This window comes from Pocillopora damicornis, chromosome 9 (assembly GCF_964200805.1).
Source record: "Pocillopora damicornis chromosome 9, jaPocDami1.2, whole genome shotgun sequence".
Classification (NCBI taxonomy): Eukaryota; Metazoa; Cnidaria; class Anthozoa; order Scleractinia; family Pocilloporidae; genus Pocillopora; species Pocillopora damicornis.
The window spans coordinates 3,578,386-3,591,217 of record NC_142678.1 but is presented as its reverse complement, the minus strand read 5'-3'; the positions used below and the strand labels follow the sequence as shown (position 1 = coordinate 3,591,217).

Genomic DNA, 12,832 nt, shown 5'->3' with positions numbered 1-12,832 from the left:
CCTCAGGAAACCCTATAAATTAAGAGTAGAAAATACCTCACCCATTCCTAATTTGAATCACCTCCTAAAATTTTGCTCTTTCGTGGTATAAAAGACACAGGACACATAACAGAACATCGCATTATCAATCTATTGCTTATACTGGTTTCCTTGTTAACGTTCTTTTGGTTTTTTGTAGTTATTTGTTCTCTATTTTTCAACGTCATCAGTGTCTTTTACACCAAGTAAGAGCTTGAAATTTAAGGGTGTCACCACACAGTCTATAACTTGGGGAACTGACAGGAGGACACCCTAACATCAGAATCTATATTCTCCTTAATGTTTATTATTTATTTCCCAAGGTACTTAAACAAAGAATTTGTTTAACAATCGAGAGCCTCTTTAGTTAGTGATCCTTTTCTCTATTCATGATTCAGGTGTGATTTTTTAACCCTTTAACCCTAAAAGTGAGCAGCTTTCAATTTCTCCTTACAATATCACCCCTGAATCAAACATTAAGGTTACGAGAATCAGTGAAATGATCACCAACTAATGAAGCTCTTGGTTTTTTAACAAATACTCATTGACAGCGCTTCAGGAAATGTATAGAGAACAGTATGGAGAATATGCATACTGATCTTAGGTTGTAAATGGTTAAGGAGAAATTAGATGCCAATCGCTCTTACGGGTTAAAGGTATTTAACCCTATAGTTAAAAGCTGCTTGCTCAAAACATGTCAGTTTGGTTCTCAACATCTATAATATGCATTACATAGGTTCGCATATCCCCTGTCAGCGATCCAAACGACCTCATTTAAAGGGACTTCAAATACGGACTATACTTGAAGGAGATTAGAATCTTAATCTCTTGTCTCAAAAACTTGAATTTAGAGGTCGTTTCAACAGATCCATTCACCTTTAGTCACTTCCATAGGGCTTTCTTTTTCCTTACTAACTTTAAAAATTCGTTGTCTATCCAAGGTGGTCCTGATTTATATCTGCTAAGCTTCATCTTAGGAATATGCATGTCAACTGCAGCATGTAATTAGTTGTACTCGAGTCGATATTATCGCATGATATGATGGAAAATCAGCTTTGCCGTAACGATAGACAGCTTTTAAAAAAAAATTTTGGCTTGTCAGATTTTGTCTACATAATCTACATGAACGGAATCTGTAATAACATTAGTGAGTGATTAAGATCAAGAATGACTTTTGTACGGTGACCCATACAGGACATGCCACATGTTCTTTTATCGCGCGATAAAATCAAAATATCGCACGATAAATGGAAATTATCGCGTGATAAATGGGAAACTTGTTAGGTCTCACGTAATCTGCTGTCACGCACGTTGTTTCCGTGCATGACAATGGGCGTCACAGTTGAGGAGACTAACGACTAAATGCAGGAATGGCTCCGACCTGTGATTGGATGATAAAAATAGTAAAAGTTAATAAGTTATATCTTAACTCGTTGCTCGTGAGTATTGTTCACCGCGTGTCTCGAAGCGGAACAATGAAATACCAATGTAAAAACACCGATGAGTCAAACAAGAAATGGCTACTTACATAACGAAGAGAAGGCAGAGTCTATCTTGTTCAGCGAGGTCGTTCAGTGATATTCCGGCGATGAAAAAGTCATCCGCTGACAAGCTCCGCTGACAAAACTCATTTAGTCATTTTAGGCGGACGACCAGAGACTGGAGCCATTCGTGTATTTCACCGCAGACAGGAATGGCTCCAACTCATGCATATATTAATTTTTTTTTTCGTTCTGGCTAAATAATTTAAACACTGAGATAAAAACTGAAAGAGCGATTTATTAGGTTGTAGTCTACAGTGCTTGCAAATGAAGCCCTCTTTTATTACTACAGGGCCATGTAGTTTCTAAGTTTTAAAATAATGCAGCAACTGCATGACACGTTTGGAAAATCACGCAATGTTGCGTGACGCTGCGACCAATGTTTTTAATTTACAGCGTGCTCTGCTGGAGAAATAAGGCTTGGCCGCAATCGAGGAAGTTTTTTTTCGTGGAAAACTGATTTTCTAGGTTGTTGTTCACATGGACAAATCCATTCATCGGGCTCTTTATCTTTTTTTGCACAACACCTAAAGGGAGAAAGTCGCGGATTGATTTTGCTTGGTAATTTCTAACAACTCCACTAGACCTAAAAAAGGAAAAAAAACAAACCAAACCAAAAAAACGTCTTACCAGTCAAGCCAGTTGCAGTAGCTCTCGCACTGAATCATGTCGAAGAACCTTGACTGTTTGCAGTGATGGTACAACCAATCTTCGAACAGTTTTCTGCCATAACAAGAAAGAGTAAAATGATTTTATAAAACTTGTTCTAAAATTAATGAAGGCTGTTCATCACATGACGCTGTATTGGAACGAGTAAATCTCGTTTGCTATTGTATCACACTACTGTTTTAGACAAGGAATTTATACCACTTAAATTTAAGAAAGAATGAGTAGAACATAAACCACATTTTCTGTAAAGTACACGAGCCATCCTAACCTAATTTGCCAACTACTTTCTGGCATCGTCTGTAAAAAAAACGCTTCAATTTTTCAAATTTGAAAATTTTTAGCTCAAACCGTGGCTCAAAAAAATATTTCTCACCTTGCCTTAAAAATTTTCAGAAGAAATTTTCAAATTGTTCACAGCTTTGCCTATTCCTGCTCGTAGGTCCAGCCAAGCCCTTATGGTCATTAGCCCCCACATTGGCCGCTAACAATGGCTTATAAATACAGGCGTTTGGTATTGACTTGTAAAACTCCCTGAGGAAGTTTACGACAGTTAGACGAAACGCGTCAGATAATAAAGAAGTTTTACAACTACTGTTCGCACAGCGCTGCTCACTAGTTTAGTTTTAAATTTTTAAAAATTTTTTTTAAAAAAATTGTTTAAAAATTATTAAAAAATTATTGAAAAAAAAATTAATAAACGTTTGAGTCGGAGCTATTCCTGTCAGCGGTGAAATACAGGAATGGCTCCAGTCTCTGATCGTCCGCCTGAACTGACTAATTAACAAATAGAGAAGCCTTGACTGTGCTCTGTTCTGTTATAAAGCACGCAGGAAGCGGCTAGAGCACGAAAGAAGTGTAGGGAGAAACACGAGACGTAGTCGAGTGTTTCTTCCCAGTTCTTCGGCAGGTCGAATTTAACGCTTTTGCCTGAAGTTTTTGAATCAGAATTTGAAGTGAAATGTTCAGTGAACTTCAGCCGAATTATGGTTCATAAAAACACGCGGGTTTTTTCACATGACAAGGTAGAAAACAAACTGTTCAAGGCGAGTGTTTTTTAAATGAACGACAGCCGAATTCACCGGAACATGAAGATCGCTCGGGATGACAGCGCCGCAAAACTCGGCTGCAGTGACTGAAGTGACTTTCCACTCAACACATTGGAAAGGATATCAGAGCGAGCTCTTATTTTTTCACTCGAAGGGCGGCCGATGTAGTTTCTGAGGCTTGCTTATACTGTGATGACCGGAGATCGCCATGATAAGTAAGCCGCGATGGACTTCAGCATGATCATATTTGCTCAGACACCGTCATGATTAGTATGAATTTTAACAATTATGCCAGTTTGGTTATATTTTTCATCATTTCTGTTTTGTTCTGTTTTGTTTTTGAACTCTGAACTCTATAGACTATACGAGTTATGCCAGCGCGGGTCCGAAATCCAAAACACACATTTGACTTGAACAGATTATCATAGCTTTAATCACAAATCCACACGCGTAATACATCTCCAAATCGCTAAAGAAGTGAATCTGTCAAACTAGATATACAGATGTACAGTTGGTATACAGAAAAACTGGAAAACGGCAAGCAGAAAGGTAAAAACTTACGCCTTTCCGGGCTCTAGCATCGGTCCGCGTGGTCTATAACATAACAAAACTAGCGCGCATGAGCAGAAATCCGCGACGCATACATGACGTAAAAAAGGGCGGAACACGGGTGCCGCTACACGAGTGTTGGCTGTGTTTGATTTTCATTACCGTACGTAAGCTTGCAATCTAACTGAGCGTGAAAATCTTTAAAACTCGGAATGTCTATTTTGTTTTTCCTCTGAGGATTTTCGTATCTGCCCACGTTTTAATAACGTAAATAGCGGCGCCTGGTATGTTTACAAACCTTTATTTGGTTCTTCTGTTACTACTTGCCGGCTCGCTTGTTCCGAAATTTCACTTTCAATCATCGAAAAAGAGCTAAAAAGAAGTCCCGGAAAAGGTCGAACATGGTACAATTGGCAGATGGCGTGACAGCTTTAGCTCAGCTCTATGCTCTATACTCTCATAGAGCACGCTCTTTCAACCAATGACAGCGCGCGTTATATCTGAACTTTATTATAAATGAGTTTAGTCAGCACATGACTTTTTCATCGCCGGAATATCGCTGTACGACCTCGCTGAGCAAGAAAGGCTTCCTTCCCTTCGCTACGTAAGTAACCATTTCTTGTTTGATACATCGGTGTTTTCACTCGCATTGATATTTCATTGTTCCGCTTCGAGACACACGGTTAACAATACTCACGAGCAAGGAGTTAAGCTATAACTTATTAACTTTTACTATTTTTATTATCCAATCACAGGTCGGAGCCATTCCTGTATTTAGTCGCTTGTGTTGAGGAGGTATGTTGTCAGGTCAATAGTTCGTTTTTGCAATATTTCTACAACACACAGCTCTGCGAATCTGTACAGTAACCCTTGATTTTACGAAATCTTTAGAGACACTTTCAGAGATGGCTGTCAGTGTCTGAGAACAAGTGTGGATTATCTAATCTTTCTAATTACATTGCAGGTTTGTAAATTTCCAGACCAAGAAAGAACTTTCCAACTGTTGCAACTATTGTCGTTTCGTCCACAGAAACAACGGGCGTGACACCCGATCACATGGGACCTAACAAGTTTCCCATTCATTCCGCGATAATTTATCATTCATCGTGCAATAAACTGAATTAAAAAGTGGATAGCATGTCCTCTGTAGGCCACCATACTTCTGTCAGGAAGGCATGTTATTTTGTGATAATTGTCTTCGTATTCGCCCGTCAGATCCCGCGCTAGTTCCAGTCTCCGCACTCAACTCAAGTGCAGTTGCACTTTGCTTCGGTAAGCACATTTTCTACCACGAGGCGTGTTTGCCACTGTTCCTCTCTGTAAAACTGGACTTTTTTCTCACCAGCGGGGTTAGTAAGCTTACAATTATGAGTTGTCTATTCATTTTCAGAAATATTTATACCTGATGTTTGTTAGTTTGGCTGGTTTTTACTTGAATCAGGCTCGTTTCTGCGTTCGATTTCTACTCTCGTGGTTTGTGGTTCGAATAAGTTTTTCGGTGAAGTTTTTGTGCTTAAAAGTGATAAACATACGTGTTTTGTAATGATGTCTTATAGGCTTTGCGCTGACGGTAATATCAGTCAAATCAGGGTCATCAGGTTGGCTACACAACCATTTCAAATCATCTACGAAAGGTAAGCATCGTTTTTGATGATATAAGTGAGTACGGTTGAAAATAATATAGTTAATTGATAGGTACCGTGTCCGTTGAAATGTGGATGTGAGCTATCCAAGTCTTTTATGCCGCTTCCAGTGGTAATTTTTCTTAGGAAAGCTTTTCCATTGATTCCACGAGTTTTGATTAATTTCCACTGTTACAAGGAATTAATGATTTAAAGTAGACCTTCTAAAGAGCTTAGTGTCTAGTACTCAATATTCCTGTCCTCAGGTGAGGGTTTGGTAGATCTTGAAAATGTTTGTAATTTCCAAGGTGAATATTTCACAGACATACTTTAGTATAATAGAACAGCAACTTGGACAGATTTCTCAGAGCAGTAATGTATAATTAAGTTTAGTTTTCCCTAATGCAGTAGTCAATTCAGAGCTTCAACATTCCCCTCTCAGGCAATACCTTTAAAGATCGGTTTGTTCAAGTTCCATGTCTACTTATGTGTAGGACAAACAGCAACTTAAATATAAATACACATGCATCTATATTTCCAATGATTTGTATTGCGTGATTCCAAAAATTATTTCTATTTTAAGATAATAGGAGGGCATTAGTTTGGTGGTAAGGCGAAGCACTTTTGATTCTATGATATGGACTGTCATTAAAAATTTGAATCCTGGAAGCGTTTTCATGCCACAGATATCAGGTTCAATAGCAGTTTAGTGTCGCAACTGTCTGCTAAAATTTAACCTAAGATAATCTTAACCCTTGGTTAGGTTTGTGAACTGTAGTGTTTCATCTGGTGTCTCATACATTCACCCCACTGGTATAGCTAGATGCACATGTATGTCATGCACTGTATTCAATTGAAGCCAGTGTCCAAATAGTTTGAATTAGAGCCCAGGTCTTTGCATTTTATACTTCAATGCTCCACCTTCTGGCTTGAGAGGACATCTTAACCCTTTTATGCATGAGAGTGCAATATGGCAGAAGGTGCCATTACATGCTCAATATTTAATCAATTTTTCTGAAATTTTCATAACTTAAAGGTCATTGAAATATCTGTACAATGAAGTTTTAAAATCATGGTCCCCTCTAATATCAGACTTGATTTACCACTCCTGCAACTTTTGGGACTTTTTGTCTCATTACTGTTTTGGTTCAGGTGATATCTCACAACAATCAATGCTCTGAGAGCTGCAATTTAAGCTACAGTTTATTGGTTTACCCTATATGTAACAGGAAAACTAAAAGTTTTGTCTTTTAATTTTCACTTTTGACATTTCTCTGTCTTTTCAGTTACCCCCTCCACCCTGTTGGTGTCATTTATAGCATAACCCAAAAATACCAAGATTAAATGATTTATTATACATGGTCTAAAGGTTCATTATTCTCATTCTGCAAGGATCAGCAATTTGGAAAGCATTATATGAGAATAAGAAAGATGATAAATTTTAAGATGATAAGTTCTGTAGTAACTTGAGTGCTAAGTCGCATTTTACTTTGGTAAGCACATTTCATTCAATGAGGTGTTTTCCCGGTTTGCCATTGTTTCTCTTGATGAAACTGAACCTTTCTCTCACCAGTGAGGTTACTAAGCATATAATTATGAGGGATCTCTCTTTTTCAGAATATGTAAACCTGATGTTTGTTAGTTTGGTGGGTTTTTACTTGAATCAGGCTCATTTCCGCATTTGATTTCTATGCACAGTTTATGGTTCGAATCATAGAAATGCAGTCAGCTTTTTGGTGAAGTTTTTGTGTGTAATAGTGAATAACATAAGTGTTATGTGATTATGTCTTATAGGCTTTGTGCTGCGGGTAATATCACAGAAATCAGGACCAAAGTTTTGCTACACAACCATTTAAATTCATCTACTAAAGGTAAGCATTGTTTTTTTATGATACAAGTGAGCACGATTGAAAATAATGCACCTAGTTAATCAGTATCATGTCAGTTAAAATGTGGATGTGAGCTATCCAAATCTTTTATAGCATTTCAGAAAATACTTTTCACAAGGCATGCTTTCCTATTCATATCAGCTAAGTAAATTGGTTTACATTCTTGTGATTGTGTCATGTACAGTAGATTTCATCATGTTTTGATATTTCATAACATATCCCCAGCTTTAGATTTCCAGATGAAATGGTCATTTTTCCAAATAGAGGAAAGTGACTAGAAAAAATGCAAACCTTATAACTTTCAATTGGATATTTTTAAATAGAAAATTAGAAGTTTACAGTAGCTTTTTTTTTGCACTAAACTTTCCATGAGTTTTGATTGATTTCCTCTGTTACAAGGAATTAGTTAATTAAAGTAGAACTGCAAAACAGCTTAGTGAATGAGACTCAATATCTGTGTCCTCAGGTGAGGGTTTATATATACATATTTCCAATGATTTACATGATTGATTTACATGGCGTGATTCCAAAAATAATTTCTATTTTATGATAATAAGAGGATATTAGTTTGGCGATGAGGCAAAAGACTTTTGATTCTATGATATGGACAGTCATGAAAAACTTGAATCCTTGAAGCATTTTCATACCACAGATATCTGGTTCAATAGCATTTTAGCTTCACAACTGTGTGCCAAAATTTGACCCAAGTTAATCTTAACCCAGGGTTAGGTTTGTAAACCATAGTGTTTCATCTTGTCTCCTACATTCACCCCACTGGTGTAACTAGATGCACATGTATGTCATGCCCTGCATTTTATAGAAGCCAGTGTCCAAATAGTTTGAATTAGAGCCCAGGACTTGAATTTTATGCTTCAATTCTTCACCTTCTGGCTTGAGAAAACATTTTAACCCTTTAATGCTTGAGAGTGCCATGTGGCACAAGATGCCATTACATGCTCAATATTTTATAATTTTTTCTGAAATTTTTACAATTAAAAGGTCATAGAAAGATCTGCACATTTAAGACTTGATTTACCACTCTTGTAACTTTTAGAACTTTTTTCTCTGTACTGTTTTGGTTGAGTTGATATCTTGTAACAATGGATGCTCTGAGAGCTGCAATTTAAGCTATAGTTTAGTGGTATACCTTATATGTACCTGGAAAAAGAAAAGTTTTGTTTTCCATTTTTCAGTTTTGACACATCTCTTTCTTTTCAGTTACCACCTCCACACCTGTTGGTGTCATTTATAGCATAACCCAAAAATACCTTTTAAATGATTTATTACACTTGATCTAAAGGTTCATTATTCTCATTTTAAAAAATTTGGCATTTCTTTCTGGCAGTAAAACAAAGTAGGCCAAAATTAAGTTCATATGTCACATACATACTGCATTCTGTAAGAATCAGCTATTTGCAAAGCATCATGAGAGAATTAGAAAGATTATAAATTTTGATTTTGTCATGGAATGTAGATTATTCATTGCTTTGCTGTGGGATTTGTTTTAAAAAAAAAATTTAATGTACACTTCAAAATGGCAATCTACAGTGCAACCCATTTGTAAGGATCAATACACAGATTACTGTATAATGGTTATTTGGTTGTAGTGTTAAGATGCACTGAAATTTTCCTTTCCCATGGAAAATAGATCCAAAACTGGGAGTGCACCTTATGTCAAAGTTTTTTGGTGCAGCCTTTTCACAATGTTTGTTCATCATTTAAATTGATTTTTGGCTTTACTCTAAGTTGGCTGACTGAATTTTCTCTGTTACTGTGCATGTGTGAATCACTAAGACTGATGATGGGTCTTTTAACTGACATGTTGACATTGTCAATTTCTCAAGTTTTGGGTTATTCTTGCAACTGGAAACTTATTACAGCTGAATAAATACAATATCAGCTGAATAAATACAATATTGCCCACCTGAGAGGGCTTTAATCAACCAACTTCTTACTGCCTAAAAAAGTGTCATAGAACTATGCAGGTAAAAAACTAAGAACAAGTGGTACACATTTAACTATTTGACCCCCAATTGTGACCAGCATCAGATTTTCCCCTGTGATATCACTTGTGAACAAAAGATAAAGGTTATGAGGATAAGAGAGATAATCACCAACTGTAGAAGCTCTTGATTGTTAAGCAAATTCTCCTTGTCAGCATCATAGGAAATATTTAGATAACTGTGAGGAGAATATACATACTGATGTTAGGGTGTAAAGGGTTAAAATTTCTGAAAACAAAAAAGATATTTTTACCATAACCAATTAGCATTGTCTAAAGTAATTGTGATGTGCACAATACAATTTGCAACATACTGTTTGCTAATTAAATATGCCTAAAAAAGATAAATTTTTTTTCTTTAAAAGTATGGCATAAGAGACTTTCATGGATTTCATTTAATATGATATGTTGCTCTTGCTTGGGTTATGATGTTAAGATCACGGTACTGAATGTGTATGGAACCAACTGTATGAAAATGTTTTTCCCCAGGCAGGCTTTTCTATTGATATCAGCCAAGTGATTTGGTTTATATTCCTGTGATCATGTTTTATGGAAATTGTATCCTGTTTTGTTATTTCATGAAACATTCTCAGCTTTAGATTTTCAGATGAAATGGCCATTTTCCCTAATAGAGGAACATGACTTGAAAAAATGCAAACCTCATAACTTTCAATAGGAAATTTTTCAATACAAAATTAGAAGTTTACAGTGGTCTTTTTTTTTTTTTTTCTGTGAGTTTTGATTGATTTCTTCTGTTACAAGGAATTAATTAATTAAAGTAGAACTGCTAAAGAGCATAGAGCATAAGACTCAATACCCCTGTACTTAGTTGAGGGTTTGGTAGATCTTGAAAATTTTTATGATTTCGATATTGAATATTTCGCAGACTTACTTTAAGTAAAGAGGAACAGCAAATTAGACAGATTTCTCTGAGCAGTAAAGTATTAAGTTTAGTTTTCCCTTATGCAGTAGTCAATTCAGAGCTTAACCATTCCCCCCTCTCAGGCAATACCCCTGGCATTTAAACTTTTAACGATTGGTTTGTTCAAGTTCCATGTCTACTTATGTGAAGGATAAGCTGCAGCAACTTAAACATAAATAGACGTGCATTTGTGTATTTCCATGCAGTAATTTACATCAGGTGATTCCAAAAATGATTTCTATTTTAAGATAATATTTAGGATATTGGTTTGGTAGTAAGGCAAAACAATTTTGATTTTATGATATGGACAGTCATGTAAAAGTTGAATCCTGGAAGCATTTTCATGCCACAGATATCAGCTTGGTTCAATGGTAGTTAAGCTTCAAAACCATGTGCTAAAATGTGACTCAAGTAAATCTTAACCCAGGGTTAGGTTTGTGAACTGTAGTGTTTCATCTTGTGTTTCATACATTCACCCTGCTGGTGTAACTAGTTGCCCATGTATGTCATGCCCTGCATTTTATTGAAGCCAGTGTCCAAATAGTTTGAATTAGAGCCCAAATCTTTACATTTTACACTCCAATGCTCCACCTTCTGGCTTGAGAAAATATTTAAACCCTTTATTGCCTGAGAGTGGGCACAAGATGCTATTACATGCTCAGTATATAATCATAGTTTCTGAAATGTTCACAACCAAAGGGTCATTGAAAGATCTGCACACTGAAGGCATAAAATCATAGCCCCCTCCAATATCAGACTTGATTTGCCACTCCTGCAACTTTTGGAACTTGTTGTTTTTGTACTGTTTTGGTAGAGGTGATGCCTTACAACAATCAATGTTCTGAGACCTGCAATTTATGCTACAGTTTATTGGTATACCCTTTATGTACCAGGAAAGCAAAAACAACATTTTTTTTTTCACTTTTGACACTTCTCTGTCTTTTCAGTTACCACCTCCACACCTGTTGGAGTCATTTAAAGCATAACCCAAAATTACCTTTCCAATGATTTATTATATGTGGTCTAAAGGTTCAATGTTCTCATTTTAAAAAATTGGCATTTCCTTCTGGCAGTAAAACAAGCCAAGCCAAAGTTAAGTTCATATGTGACATGCCATACTGCATTCTGCGAGGATCAACAATTTGGAAAGCATCATATGAGAATGAGAAAGATGATAAATTTTGATTTTGTAGCAGAATGAAGATTGTTCATTATTCTGCTTTGGGAATAGGTTTATACTTGGAGTGTTTAAAAAAGCTTTCATGTTCATGTTCACTTCAAAATTCCCATCTACAGTTTAACTCATACGAGAGTTATTTGGTTTTAAGGTGCACTGTTTTTCCTTTCCCACGGAAAATAGATGCTAAACTCGGAGTGCATCTCGTAGTAAAGTATTTTGGTGCAGCTTTGTCACAGTGTTTGTTTATGATTTAAATTGATTTTTTGCTTTACTCGAAGTCTGTTGACAGAATTTTCCGTCTTACTGTGCATATGTGAATCACCAAGACTATTTATTGATCTTTTACATGTAACTGACTTGTAGACATTGTCAATTTTTCAAGTTGTGCGTTCTTCATATAACTGGAAACTTCTTACAGCTGAATAACTATAGTAATGCCCACCTGAGAGCGCTTTTTTAACCAACTTATCATTGCCCAGAGGCTCATGTTACAAGTGTTCCACAACCTCAAAAAAGTGTCACAGAACTATGAAAGTAAAAAACTAAGAACAAGTGGTATACATTTACCTTTTTCACTCCCAGTTGTGACCAGCATCAAATTTCCCCCAACAATATCACCTGTGAATCAAACATTAAGGTTATAAGGATAAAAGAGGTAATCACCAACTGTAGAAGCTCTCGATTGTTAAGCAAATTCTCCTTGTCAGCCCCTTGGGAAATCTTTAGATAACTGTAAGGAGAATATACATACTGATGTTAGGGTGTAAAGGGTTAAAAGTTCTGAGAAGGAAAAAATTGGCCAGGTCTGAATTAATTGTGATAAGCACAATACATTGCAATGCAATGTTTGCTTATTAAATATGCTAGAAAAAGGTAAAAAATAGTAATTTTTTCTTTGAAAGTATTGCATAAGAAATTTTCATGGGTTTCATTTCGCATGATATGTTGTTCTTGCTTGGGTTATGCTGTCAGGGTCACAATACAGAATGTATACATAACCAACAGTAAGAAAATGTTCACTCTCTTTGTGTGTGATCCTGTTACATGTAATGTGGTTATTTTATAAGGAAAATGTCATTGTGACTTATGAGCAGTCAAAAGTAGTGGGGTACCTCTTCTGACCCAACATTAGCTCTTTGGAGTTTCCTGTTGCTAGATAACAAGAGAGATTTAGGCTTCCATGCCCTTCTAGCGGCAGTAATTTTGATGGGGTATTATGACATACTTTCTAAAAACTTCTTTCTTCTTTTAACTTAAGACCCTGCTCTAGAATTGGCTTGTAATGCTTCTATTGCTGATGTAAACCAATGCTGAGGGAACTCAGTATTAAAATGATATGAATTTATTATATATTACTATTAAACACAATGTTGTTTAGGTCTTGGATAAAAATC

General features: G+C 36.2%; 2 protein-coding genes and 1 long non-coding RNA gene across 5 annotated transcripts in view; 2 read left to right on the top strand and 1 right to left on the bottom strand.

Moving 5' to 3' along the window:
- LOC149039648 (uncharacterized) overlaps positions 1 to 12,832 on the top strand; it is a 118,839-nt gene that overhangs the window by 7,923 nt on the left and 98,084 nt on the right. The gene's annotated exons all lie outside the window — the stretch shown is intronic.
- Positions 1 to 12,832, top strand: part of LOC149039655 (uncharacterized) — a 34,599-nt gene that overhangs the window by 14,005 nt on the left and 7,762 nt on the right. Inside the window, exons 1-3 of one of the 3 annotated variants that reach the window (XM_089183544.1) lie at positions 5,103 to 5,172; positions 5,380 to 5,457; positions 7,240 to 7,316. The exons of the other annotated variants lie outside the window; for them this stretch is intronic. The gene's annotated coding sequence lies outside the window, so the exon portion shown is untranslated. Of the gene's footprint in view, positions 1 to 5,102; positions 5,173 to 5,379; positions 5,458 to 7,239; positions 7,317 to 12,832 lie in introns of those variants that run through there. 3 annotated transcript variants of the gene reach the window in all.
- On the bottom strand, positions 1,778 to 3,899 carry LOC149039656 (uncharacterized). The gene is made up of 3 exons (XR_016180045.1): positions 3,836 to 3,899; positions 2,190 to 2,282; positions 1,778 to 2,086 (listed from the first exon to the last, which is right to left on the bottom strand). It is a non-coding gene; the product is annotated as an uncharacterized LOC149039656 (long non-coding RNA).